Consider the following 11,951-nt stretch of genomic DNA (forward strand, 5'->3'; position numbering starts at 1 on the left):
CGGTGGGGGCGTAAGCAGCCACCACCACCACCATTCTCTGCCTCCTGTTGATGGGGAGGCGAGCCCAAAGTAGCCTGGGGCTTACAGCTTCCCACACCTCGCTGCCACCTTCCCATGCCGCCTTCATTCTTTTTTTCAGAATAAGAGCCACTCCTTGTTGTTTGGCAGTCTCCTGCCCCGAGTGGAGGACTCTGCACCCCTCATGATGATTGGAGCCAGAGCCGGTCCACTGGATCTCCTGAATGCCACAGAGATCCAGGTAGTACCGGTCCAGCTCTGTACAGAGTAGCAGCCTCTCCTCCACGTGGCCACTCTCAGTGGCTTTTTGCCATTTCTAGAGGAACCCCAAGGGTAAGGATTCAGGCATTGCTCCTCACAATGTTATCATCTGCCATCACAACCACCAACAACACACCTGTCTTTGAATTGCAAGTAACTTTAATGAACACAACGCAACCCACACAACCGTTCGTTTGAAAAACATATCCTTAATATTTCCGTTCTTCTCCGTGTGAGTCCCACGCCACACACCCGCTGCATTTAAATTCCAAATCGTGTTCATGAACACACCGCCAGTCACTTGAAACCGAGTCGGTGCTTAGAGGAGGGTGGCCCAGGACCGGTTCAGATAATCGTCACCGTTGTTGTTGGCCAGGAGCGGAAATCGAACTGGGGTCTCTGCTGTGTTGGTAGTGCAGTGTAGCCTGAATCTCTGCGCCGCTGCTTTCTCCTCACCCCCCTCAAAGTCCCCCCTCCCTGCAAACATCATCTATCAGCGGTCGTTGATGCAACAACGACAAGCCGGGGTCTTGTCTCTCTCTCTCCCTCCCTCTCTGTCCACCCACCTTCGCCCCCTGTTCCCAATACCCAGCACCCTATCTACCACTCCCACCAAGCGGTTCTCTCTCGCGATATGCCGCATCATGTGCATTAACTGTCCCCTCCCTCCCCCCTCTCCCCCTTCTCTTGTCCCCCCCTCTCCCTTTGCCGTCTATCTCTCTCCGCGACTCCTCTGTCTCTCACGACCACCTCCCCCCCCGCCCCCCGGTCTCGACCCTTCTCGGCCTCCACGACTCTCCACGCTCTGTCCAAGTATTGCCTAACCCTCTCAATCGACACTTCTACCTCTCTACCACCTCTGATCCTTCCAGCCCCCTCCATGCCCCTGTGTGCCACCTCTCTCTCATTTCTTCTATCTACCTCTCTCCCTCCCCTCCTTCCAAGCCCCTCTCTCTCCCACCTTAGCATCTCTCCCGCTCTCTCTCTTATCTGCTGCTCTCTACCCTGGCCACCGGCCCATCTGACAATGTCTGCCTCCGCTCTTTCCCTCTCTGCTCCCCTATCTACCCCTCTGTTATCTCTCCTTCGTGCTCCCTCTCTCTCCCACCTTAGCATCTCTCCCGCTCTCTCTCTTATCTGCTGCTCTCCACCCGGGCCACCGGCCCCTCTGACAATGTCCACCTCCACTCTTCCCCTGTCCATTGGCCTATGCACCTCTCCCTCTGCCCTCAATCTGGCCGCCTCTCTCTCCAATCGAGGCCTGTTTACTAACATCCTCTCCACTCTATTATCTACCTCTCTCATTGCCCTCAATCTGGCCCCCTCCATGTCCTACACACGCCGCTCTGCCGCCTGAACCACATCTCCCACTCCCCTCTGCCTGACCGGGTCCCTCTCCCCCCGCCTCTCTCCCCCCCGTCCACCCCTCTCGCCCTCCCTCGCCCACATCTCCCTCTCTTGTCCCCCCCGGTCCACGTTCTCCCTCGCTCCCAAAGCCCCGCCCGCATCCTCCCGTTCCCCGCGCACGTCTCTCCCTCCCCTCCGTCGAGCAAGCTCTCTACGAGCCCACTGCTCCTCCTCTAGCCCCATGACCCCCTCTTCCAACCGTCCACCTCCTCCTGCCCCCTCCCTCGCCCGCGTCTCATGCTCTCTTCCCGCCCGCCCCCGCTCCACATTCTTCCTCACTCTCCGTGGCCTCTCTCCGCCCTCTCCTCCGCCCCTCTCAATTCTGGCCATCTCCCTCTGTGCCCTCTGCCTCACGAGCTCTCTCATCTCACCCCATCTATCTCCCCCTGGTCGATCCCCCCCACCCCCTGGTCCTCTCTGTCCTCCCCCATCCCCGCCTCTCCTCTCTCTCTCCATCGTGGTACTCCGATTGCGCTCTTCCTCCTGGCCCCTCCCGCAGCGTCTTGCCGGGGGTAGCGATGCACCACGCGCACCTGTACCACGACAATGGCCGCCGTCGACACCGACATCAACGACCGCCGTTCGCCAGTAAGTGGCAGTGACATCGCCGTGGCGCCCGTGCCAGGCCAGGTACACTTTGAGGCCATGTGAAGTGTCAAAGGCTCGCTGGAAGGAGGAAGTCGCGTGACAGACTCAGCAGTTGCGATGGGTTAACTGACGGATGGCTATCGATTAGAAATCACATATCCCCGAGTCTCACCTGTGAGTGGCACCGCCTCACGCTGTTGTGGATCCCCACGTGGCTCGGAGCCTCAAAAGCTCCGTGACTCCTGGGTGGTGATACAAAGACAAAGAACCCCCGTGTAGCCTTAACAGACTGTTGGGGCAAGTGCTGTTAGCAAGTAGCAGCGCCACCTATGAAGGCCGGAACGGTACACGACGGGGTGGGTGGCCAGCACCGTGCCCGACCGCCTTTGTCTCCCAAAGTGGCGATGTTTGTACACCACACTGGGTACTCATTTGAGGCTGAGTCGACCTAGGGGAGGCCCAGAACCGGTTCAAATAATCGTCACTGGGTGTTGGCTGTGAGCGGGAATCAAACTCGAGTCGTTATGTTCGCAAGCAGCGTACTAACCGCTAGACTACCGCCACACACGTTACACACACACACGCACAGTACACACACATGGTACACACACAGTACACACAGTGTACACACAGTACACACACGCACAGTACACACACACACGCACAGTACACACACACACACGCACAGTACACACGCACGGTACACACAGACACACAGTACACACACACGGTGCACACACGCACAGTACACACACACGGTACACACAAACTCACAGTACACACACACGCACAGTACACACACACGCACAGTACACACACACACGCACAGTACACACACACACAGTACACACGCACGGTACACACACACAGTACACACAAACTCACAGTACACACGCACAGTACACACACAGTACACGCACAGTACACACACAAAGTACACACACATAGTACACACACACGCACGGCACGCCCACACTGCTTCCGTCACGTGACTAAGGTTGACGCGCCGCCCCGTCTCCCGAGGTGACCTCTTGGCTCTCTCGTCTCTCCTCGACACGTAGATTAATTTCTTACTCTTACCTAGAAACGTCATTGTCAGTCTGTCTGTCTCTGTGGACGCAACTTGCGAGGAATTGTACTCACAAACTGTACTCCCAAACTGTGGGGTCAAATTATAGTGCCCAGATACCACGCGATAAGGCCCGTGGTGAGCCAGTGCTATTCCTATTTCCAATCCATCAACATGAAAGTAGTTAAATTAACAATTTATTACTAATCTCCATATATATCAAAGGCAAAGTTGTGAATGTGTGTGTCTGTTCAAAATGTTTAGCGTACTTCCCGACACGCACCAAGCTTGAAATTTGCCATGTGGGTAATTTCCAGACTGTACACCATGCAAACATTATAAAAATACACTTTTGTATATTTTTTGGGGGGGCGCGCAATAATGGATAAGCATGAAAACACCAAGATACATAGGACTTACTTACATAGGACTTACTTTAGAATCTTGGAATTGATTGTGTACATGTTGAAATTGGTAAATTTGCATTTTGAGCACACTGCTGTTTTAATAAATGTTAATGATTCTGAGAATATAAGTGTAATTCTGAGCATCATAATGACCACATTGGAATTGTCATCATGAATGGGGGTTCAATTATTTTCTATAATAGGAATGAGGTTTTGAGCATGATTATTGATATTTCGGACTCATTTATGACAATAGATTGATGATTAAATTGCGATTTTGTTTTGCTCATCAATCAGGACACTGTTAATGATGTGCATGCCCATAAATTGTTGAAATGACTAGAAATGCAAGTTGTGTATACTCTCCAACCCCATTCCTCTACCTACCCATTCCCTTGACGGGCTCCGTGCCCACTTAAACCCATGACAATGGCGGTGATGATTCCACCTCTCGCTGTAACAATCAAAGCACCTCCAACTTCTGAATGCAAAGGTGTTGGTTGGTGCAACGCCAAAACACATCGTCAACGCCGCTCCCAAGCCCGCCCTACGTCATCATTAGGATCAACAAAATAAAAAGTTCCACAGAGGAAACTAAAATGACATTACGCAATCCCCAAAGTCGCACGCGGTAGGCTACACGACTCGGAGAACAGCGTCAGACTTCAAGACTTGCATCGCCATCATCATCATTCTTCCTCTCCACAAGTCATCGCACGTCAATATTCAACAAGCTGCACACACGTGCAAGTCACCTCTCGACCCGCCACCTGCACAGTTAACGCGATCAGACCCGGGGGTCAAATTAAAATTGTGTCGTCTTTGGTGACGTATTGCAATCGGTGTAATTTTAATGATGTACATACAGCAACTGCTGTACGTGCATCAAATTATATCATTGACAACGGGGTCCACTTTTGCGACATCTGCGTGCGGTCTTTTAATTATATAGATACGTAGTCAGTTCATTAGCATGGGGTTCCTCTATAAGGAATTGTAATTGTAAAATGTATTACTTAATAATACGCTTCCAGGCCGCACTTAGCTTGTAGCAGTCAGAGCAGTTAAAATGACTGTACATGTGTAGGTATGAAATAAAATAAATTTAAAATAAAATAAATTTAAATTATTAAAACATTTAATTTAACGTAGGTATTAGATAAATTTAAATTAAATAAATTTACTAAAAAAAATAATTTAACGTAGGTATAAAATTAATGTAATTTAGATAAATGTAATTTATAAAAAAAAATATTTAACGTAGGTATAAAATAAAATAAATTGAAATAAATGTAATTTATAAAAAAATTAAATTAAACGTAGGTATAAAATAAATTTAAATAAATTTGATTCACAAAAAAATTCAATTTTATTTAACATATGTATGAAATTAAATTTAATTTATTACACATTTAAATTAAATTTAACGTAGGTATAAAATAAAATGAATTTAAATTATAAAAAAATATTCATTTATAAAAAAAATTACGTAGGTATAAAATACATTTTAAATTAATCAAAATTTCAAATTAAATTTAACGTAGATATAAATTTAATAACATAATAAATAAATTTTATTTTCTACCTCCGTCACTTTTCCGAAAGACGCAAAGAGTGTGGACCCACGTGACATCAAGGCTGTCCTAGTCTAGGCAAGGCCTCAGGGTGTACCGAGCCTTTCACAACAATAACAGCAGCAGCAGCAACAACAGTTCTCTTGAGAAAATGCTTTAAAAAAAAGTCAACGTAGCTTACCTTGACACTCGCGAACTTTAATGATTAAAATAATTAAAACAAAACTAAACACTCACACGCACAAGGGCAAACCTGGGCGCATCTCCGGCGATGGTGCGCAGCGATTGGTCAACGGTTGTCCTATGCTAATTTTGGTATGCTAATTAATTTTAATCTGTATGCTAATGCAGTATATTTATCCATACTCATTAAGTTTAATGTTTATCCTAAATTAGTTAAAAATGTATGTTCGTTTCGTTAACATTCTATAATAGTATCGTTATATATTTTTATGCTATGATAACAGCAGTGCATACTGTGGTGGTACCTGCTATGATTACAGTAGTACATACTGACTGTGGTGGTACCTGCTATGATTACAGCAGTACATACTGACTAGTGGTACCTGCTATAATTACATCAGGGCATACTGTGGTGGTACTTGCTAAGATTACAGCAGGTATACTGACTAGTGATACCTACTTTCACTACAGCAGTGCATACTGCTGTGGTGGTACCTGCTATGATTACAGCAGGTATACCAACTAGTGGTACCTACTATAATTACATCAGTGCATACCGTGGTGGTACCTGCTTTCACTACAGCAGTGCATACTGTGGTAGGACCTGCTAAGGTTACAGCAGTGCATACTGCTTATATGCTTTATCACGTGTTGTGAATGTGAGATAGTTTCATCCCAGAAATGGAATCCTTGACCGGCCCAGAGCAGACATTTCACTTTGCCTTAGAACCTGAGGTGGCACAGCATTAGCAATTCCAAGTTCTTTATGTGACCAATAGCGACGAATTGTGGCAAGCATTTGACATGAGTGGGTTATGACGTACTGTACTTCACTCTTATCGACCACTAACATAAGTCTGTGTTACTGGCGTTGTGCTGCCTTGGCTGGTACCAACTTCTTCTTTGACCACGTGGACCACGCGGATGAATGGTCTACGCCAGTCGAGCGACCGATGGAGAAGACCTATGGGGGCACGCGGCGGGAGACTCTCAGGCGAAATCGTGGAAGTCGCGTGAGAGAAGCCACGCGTGGAGGATAGACGCATGCTGGCGAGACGTCGTCTTCAGTTTAATTTAAGTTTCATGTGTTAGGTGTAGAGCCCTGTGAGCCGTGCGGCCCTTGACTCGGGTGCAACCGCAACAAATAAAAACGTGAACATATTCATGTTGTGGGTCACTGTTGACGATGTGGGTCCCTGATGACGATTTGGGTCCGTGTTAACGATGTTAGCACTGAATTGGTCCTCGTCTAATAGCCTATATGTTCTACCATATGTAAACCCATAAAACAATAAATGTTACAATACATAGCATGTATAAGAATTCAAATTCATGTCAACCACCACTCATCCTCCCCTCGACTCACTCCCACGCTCAGCCCTCCACTAGGGTACCCCCCCCCCGCCCACACCGGTGGCAGAGGGCCTTGTTTGACCCAAGACACCTCTCCTTCTTTCCACAGAGCTACAAGACAATCAGAGTCTAGTCGTCCCACACATCGTCAGCAAGACGGATGAGGTGAGCTACGTCTGACTGTGTGTGGCGCCGAGCGTGACGATTTTCTCCTCTTCTGCAGCGTGCGTCCACGACAACTTTCACCATCAAGCGCGCCTAGACTCCTCCAAGGCTCAGCTGTCTCTCCTGCCCTCGTCCTCCTGCTTCCGCTCCGTCCGATCGCCCCCCTCTCCTCCCGCCCCTTGCCGTCTCTTCACACGCGCACTCCGACCTCCCTCGCTTTCCACGTCAGGAGGTACGCCCAAGATCACTCGTCCTGCCCGCACCAACGGCTCACCCATCGTCTGACCGCGTCTCCGTTCATGCAGGTAAGGGCACCATCGCGGCGTAGCGGTTAGCGGCGCTGCGCCATTCTCGCTCACGGCCAATACCAGCGACAATTAGGGGCCCTCCGTGAATGACGTCACGCACCTAGAGGGGGGGGGGGCGGGGTCAGACGTTTGTGACGATGTGTGGCAAGGGGGGGGGGGTTGAGAAATGTGACGTCACATCAAATTACGCAACTTTAAATAAATATAAACGCGTTCTACTTAAATAGACTTTGTAATGTTTTCTACCGACAACATCAGAGTGCAGCGCCACATTTACAACGCACTACAATGACAACAATAGTTTAAAGAGATTTGAAGCATGTTTTATTTTTTTTGGGGGGGGGGGGCAGAGCTTTGTGACGTCATATTTGAGGGGGAGGGGTCTGACTTTGTGACGTCGTGTGACGATTGGGGGGGGGGGGGGGGGGGTCAAAAATCCTCTAAAATCATGTGACGTCATTTAAGGTCGGCCCCTTACCTGAAGCAGTCCTGAGCGTCACTTAGGTGGACTCAGCCATAATTAAGGAGGTGGTGAGGTGGGTGGGGGTGCTAACATCAGAATGTGAGAGACGAGCGGCCAGCCGTGGTTCTGTCCATCGCGACCCTCACCGGTGCTCGCTAACAGCGCACGCCCAGTGGGAGTCGATGAGTCCGTGGGTTTCTGTGCGAGTCCGTGGGTCCACGTGTGGGTCTGTGGATGCGTCAGTCTACATTGGGGAGCCTTTGTCTTTGCAGTTTGGGGACTAGTGCAGCACTAGTGTGTAGTAGTGTATAGTGTAGTGTAGTAGTGTAGTGTATAGTAGTGTAGTGTATAGTGTAGTGTATAGTAGTGTATAGTGTAGTGTATAATAGTGTATTGCATAGTAGTGTATAGTGTAGTGTATAGTAGTGTATAGTGGTGTATAGTGTAGTGTATAATAGTGTAGTGTATAGTAGTGTATAATAGTGTAGTGTATAGTAGTGTATAGTGTAGTATATAGTGTAGTATATAGTGTAGTGTATAGTAGTGTATAGTGTAGTGTATAGTGTAGTGTATAGTAGTGTATAGTAGTGTAGTGTATAGTAGTGTATAGTAGTGTAGTGTATAGTGTAGTGTATAATAGTGTATAGTGTAGTGTATAGTTTAGTATAGTGTAGTGTATAGTGTAGTCTATAGTAGTGTATAGTGTAGTGTATAGTGTAGTGTATAGTTTACTATACTAGTTATCACGTGACTAGTGTAGCTAGCCAGGTGGTGACCACACTCGTGCGTGCATCTCCACTCGTCCGTGTATGCAAGTAAGCGCTCGTGTGTGTATGTGCACCCGCGTGTTTGTTCGTGTCTGTATGTACGCACACTGTTGCACATGGTTCGCTCGTGTGGGTGTGTAGTGGAACGCACTGCTCATGAAAACGTTGCCTCGTTACGCGGTAAATGCTGCGGCACAACAGGAGGGCACTACAGGGATTAAAACAGCGCCAGCGTGGAGAATCCTGATCCCTACAGCTCGTAGCTGTGACGGAGTGAGAGTGATCAGCGGACAGCCACCATGGTTGCCAGGTAAGGGGAGACTTCACCCGGAACTCTCCTCCACACGTGTTCCCCTTGAACATTGTCGCAATAAACGTACGATCAGGAATCTTTAAAATATCCGACCTTTGTTGTTCCGCAAGAATATTGATGCTTAAACTCGTATCGAACTCTTCATGAATTCACTTGGTCAAACAGTTCAGGTACTCGGCAAAGCATTTCACCACCCGGTATTCAACAGTTGAACAATCTACTCTAAATCAACACCGAAATGTCAAATTATCATCCACCATTGACTTCCACATCGATGGAAGCCATTTGCCATGACGTCCAAGCCATTAAACACCGGAACAACGAACGTGCCATTCAAGTACATCATGAAACCCATTATCTGAAGTAGTTTGTATTAAACAATAACTGAATAATAGAAACACGTTTACAATATTGAGCGAAGTTATAGTCACGGACTTTTTCTAACTTTAGCTCAACAGGACCACAAAAGCTCAGATGTGGTTCATAATAAATGAATCAATCTGATTGAAATCATGACCTGGCCAAACACTTTTCGATTTCAACATCACCTTATAAAAGAATAACATTTAAAATATAAGCGCACAACTTTATCTATCTGTGATGAGCACTGCACTTTCCGTTGTTTTCATGCAGGGGGCGCTGCAAACCTACGCACCCCCTGTATGGACGACGGAGGCGCAGGGACAGACGTTCGATTACGTTGGAATCGATCTGCAGACGGCGGTCTTCTCGCACGGCCAGCAGCTCGATGTCGCCTTATCTCGATCCCGCAATCCCAAACAGGTGAAAGTCCGCATCGAACCAAACCCCCGGCAAGGCCATCTACTTAACGAGAGAAAATTCAAACGAAATGTCGTTTTCAATGAAGTCTTCCACATGTGAATTGATACAAGCTTTTAATGAAGAAATAAAATCATCTAATTCAAAACACAACACAATTCAAAGATGTTTCATTTTAAAACTTCAAAACGGAGCATGGGGTACTTGCGTGAATGCGTCCTTCATGTGCAAATGTTGTGACTTTCCTGGCCTGAAGGCCGTCAATGTGTTGGACCATTATTGGTGCACAGCGTCTCAACAACAGCAGTGGGGTTTGCTTCAACCGATAGGTACGAACATCCAGACGTGAATTAGCAAGGTGCATTTCTAGTCCCAGTTAGACAAAATCTACGTCAACACGTAAGACAAAACTACAATTCGTGTTGTAGAGAATGTACCTCCTCCTATACGTGTAACTTTTAAGTGGTATGCCTTGTAACTGATGAATGATCCGAGCGTGCTCCCTATTTCAAAGACGAGTTGCTCCAGAGGCAGATGCTTCGTGAAACACAAAAGTACCCTTTGACCTGTATCACAAGAACAACGGGTCTCACCCGAGTTCTCTGTACAGGTTACTTCCAAAACACACACACACTTTGTCCTAACATCACTTAATCAATGTTTGACCCTCACAGAAAAAATGTTCCATGCACGCGCACAGTATTAATTCTAAATTATTGACGGGCATATTAAGAACATTGCATTACTGCAGCGAAATTGACTGCATCACGTTACATCGTATTAACAAGAAGTTATTTAACAAATACGCACCGTCTGCTTAACAGTGTATGTACACCGTAGTATTGTTGCGTCATTCAAAACGAGTAGGCCGTTGCATGCTGGCGTCTGGGTCAAAATGTAGCAAATTCAAACCATTACGCTACAAATAATAAATCACGGCACTTCGATGGCAACACAAGCAATCGTCATCAGGTGGGACAAGCACAGCAGCAAGAAGACAAAACTGCTGAAGTAGGCGCCTACTTCAGCGTCTTCTTCTTGCTGTGGTTGTCCCACCTGATGACGATTGCTTGTGCTGTGATCTAAACGCCGTGGTCTGTTAAGCTTCGAATCAAGATTGCCTACAAACTACACAACTGAGATGACGCATCAATCATCCCCCCCTACTGACAGGCTCTTGTCCACATGCAGGCCGGTGCAGGGCCACCACCCTGTGCCACACAGGGGCAGCTGCTACTTGGGGATGCTCTTCGAGAGTTTCAGACGAGATACAAAACTCCTAGTTGCCGAGGCGATTAAGTAAGCACCATGTAAAAGCAATTATCATTAGAACATCGTGAATGCTTGGGAGCTTATTGGCTCTCGCTCCTGGTGAGAGATTGACCCAACCCACAGGTCCACAAAGACTGGCCGCTCTTACTCTGCAGGTTGAACCTAGGAGCTGAGTGTTCAACTTCACATTCTTGTCATTAAAGGCCTGTGACAAAGGTGCATCTATTGGAGCGACATCGTCTCTGGCTTACACATCTACTGGGTCTCCACTTGACTTTGGATTGTCTCGGAGGAAGTCCACCCACACCTCCACTTCCACAAACTGCTGGGAGTTGCCTCGCTCTGCCTCACAGTCAGAATTCTCCTTCCTGCGTCACGTTGCCTCCATCGATGTGAAGGTCCCATTTTGGAGTTGAATCTTCATCTTCACATTTCACCTTCACTTCTTCGCATTTCACCATCACCTCTTCCCTCTTCACCATCACCTCTTCATATTTCACCTCGATACCTTTAAAAGTGTCCACGCTGGGATTTTCTTCCGGTTCGTGTTTCATGAGGGATGGGCTCATGGTGGCACTTTGACTTTCACAAGCCGATTTCAGACTCCACTCCTTGCGGATCTTCTGATGCTTCTGTGTTCTCTGGTGTACTTGAAGATTTTATGAATGTGCAAACACCTTCTTGCAGAGTGCACATGAAGGGTTTCTCTCCCGTGTGTGTTCTCTGGTGTGTTACAAGAGGAGATGACCGTGCAAACGCCTTCCCACACACACTGCACATGAAGGGTTTCTATCCTGTGTGTGTTCTCTGGTGTACTTTAAGATGTGATGACTGTGCAAACGCCATCATACACAGAGTGCACCTGAAGGGTTTCTCTCCTGTATGTGTTCTCTGGTGTACTTGAAGATTTGATGACTGTGCAAACATCATCCCGCACAAAATGCACTTGAAGGGTTTCTCTCCCGTGTGTGTACTCTGGTGTCTTTGCAGATTTGATGAATGTGGAAATACCTTCACACACAC

The sequence above is a fragment of the Petromyzon marinus genome, unplaced genomic scaffold, assembly GCF_048934315.1.
Source record: "Petromyzon marinus isolate PM22_M1 ecotype Great Lakes invasive population unplaced genomic scaffold, UKy_Petmar_22M1.pri1.0 PM_G_Scaffold_11, whole genome shotgun sequence".
NCBI lineage: Eukaryota > Metazoa > Chordata > Hyperoartia > Petromyzontiformes > Petromyzontidae > Petromyzon > Petromyzon marinus.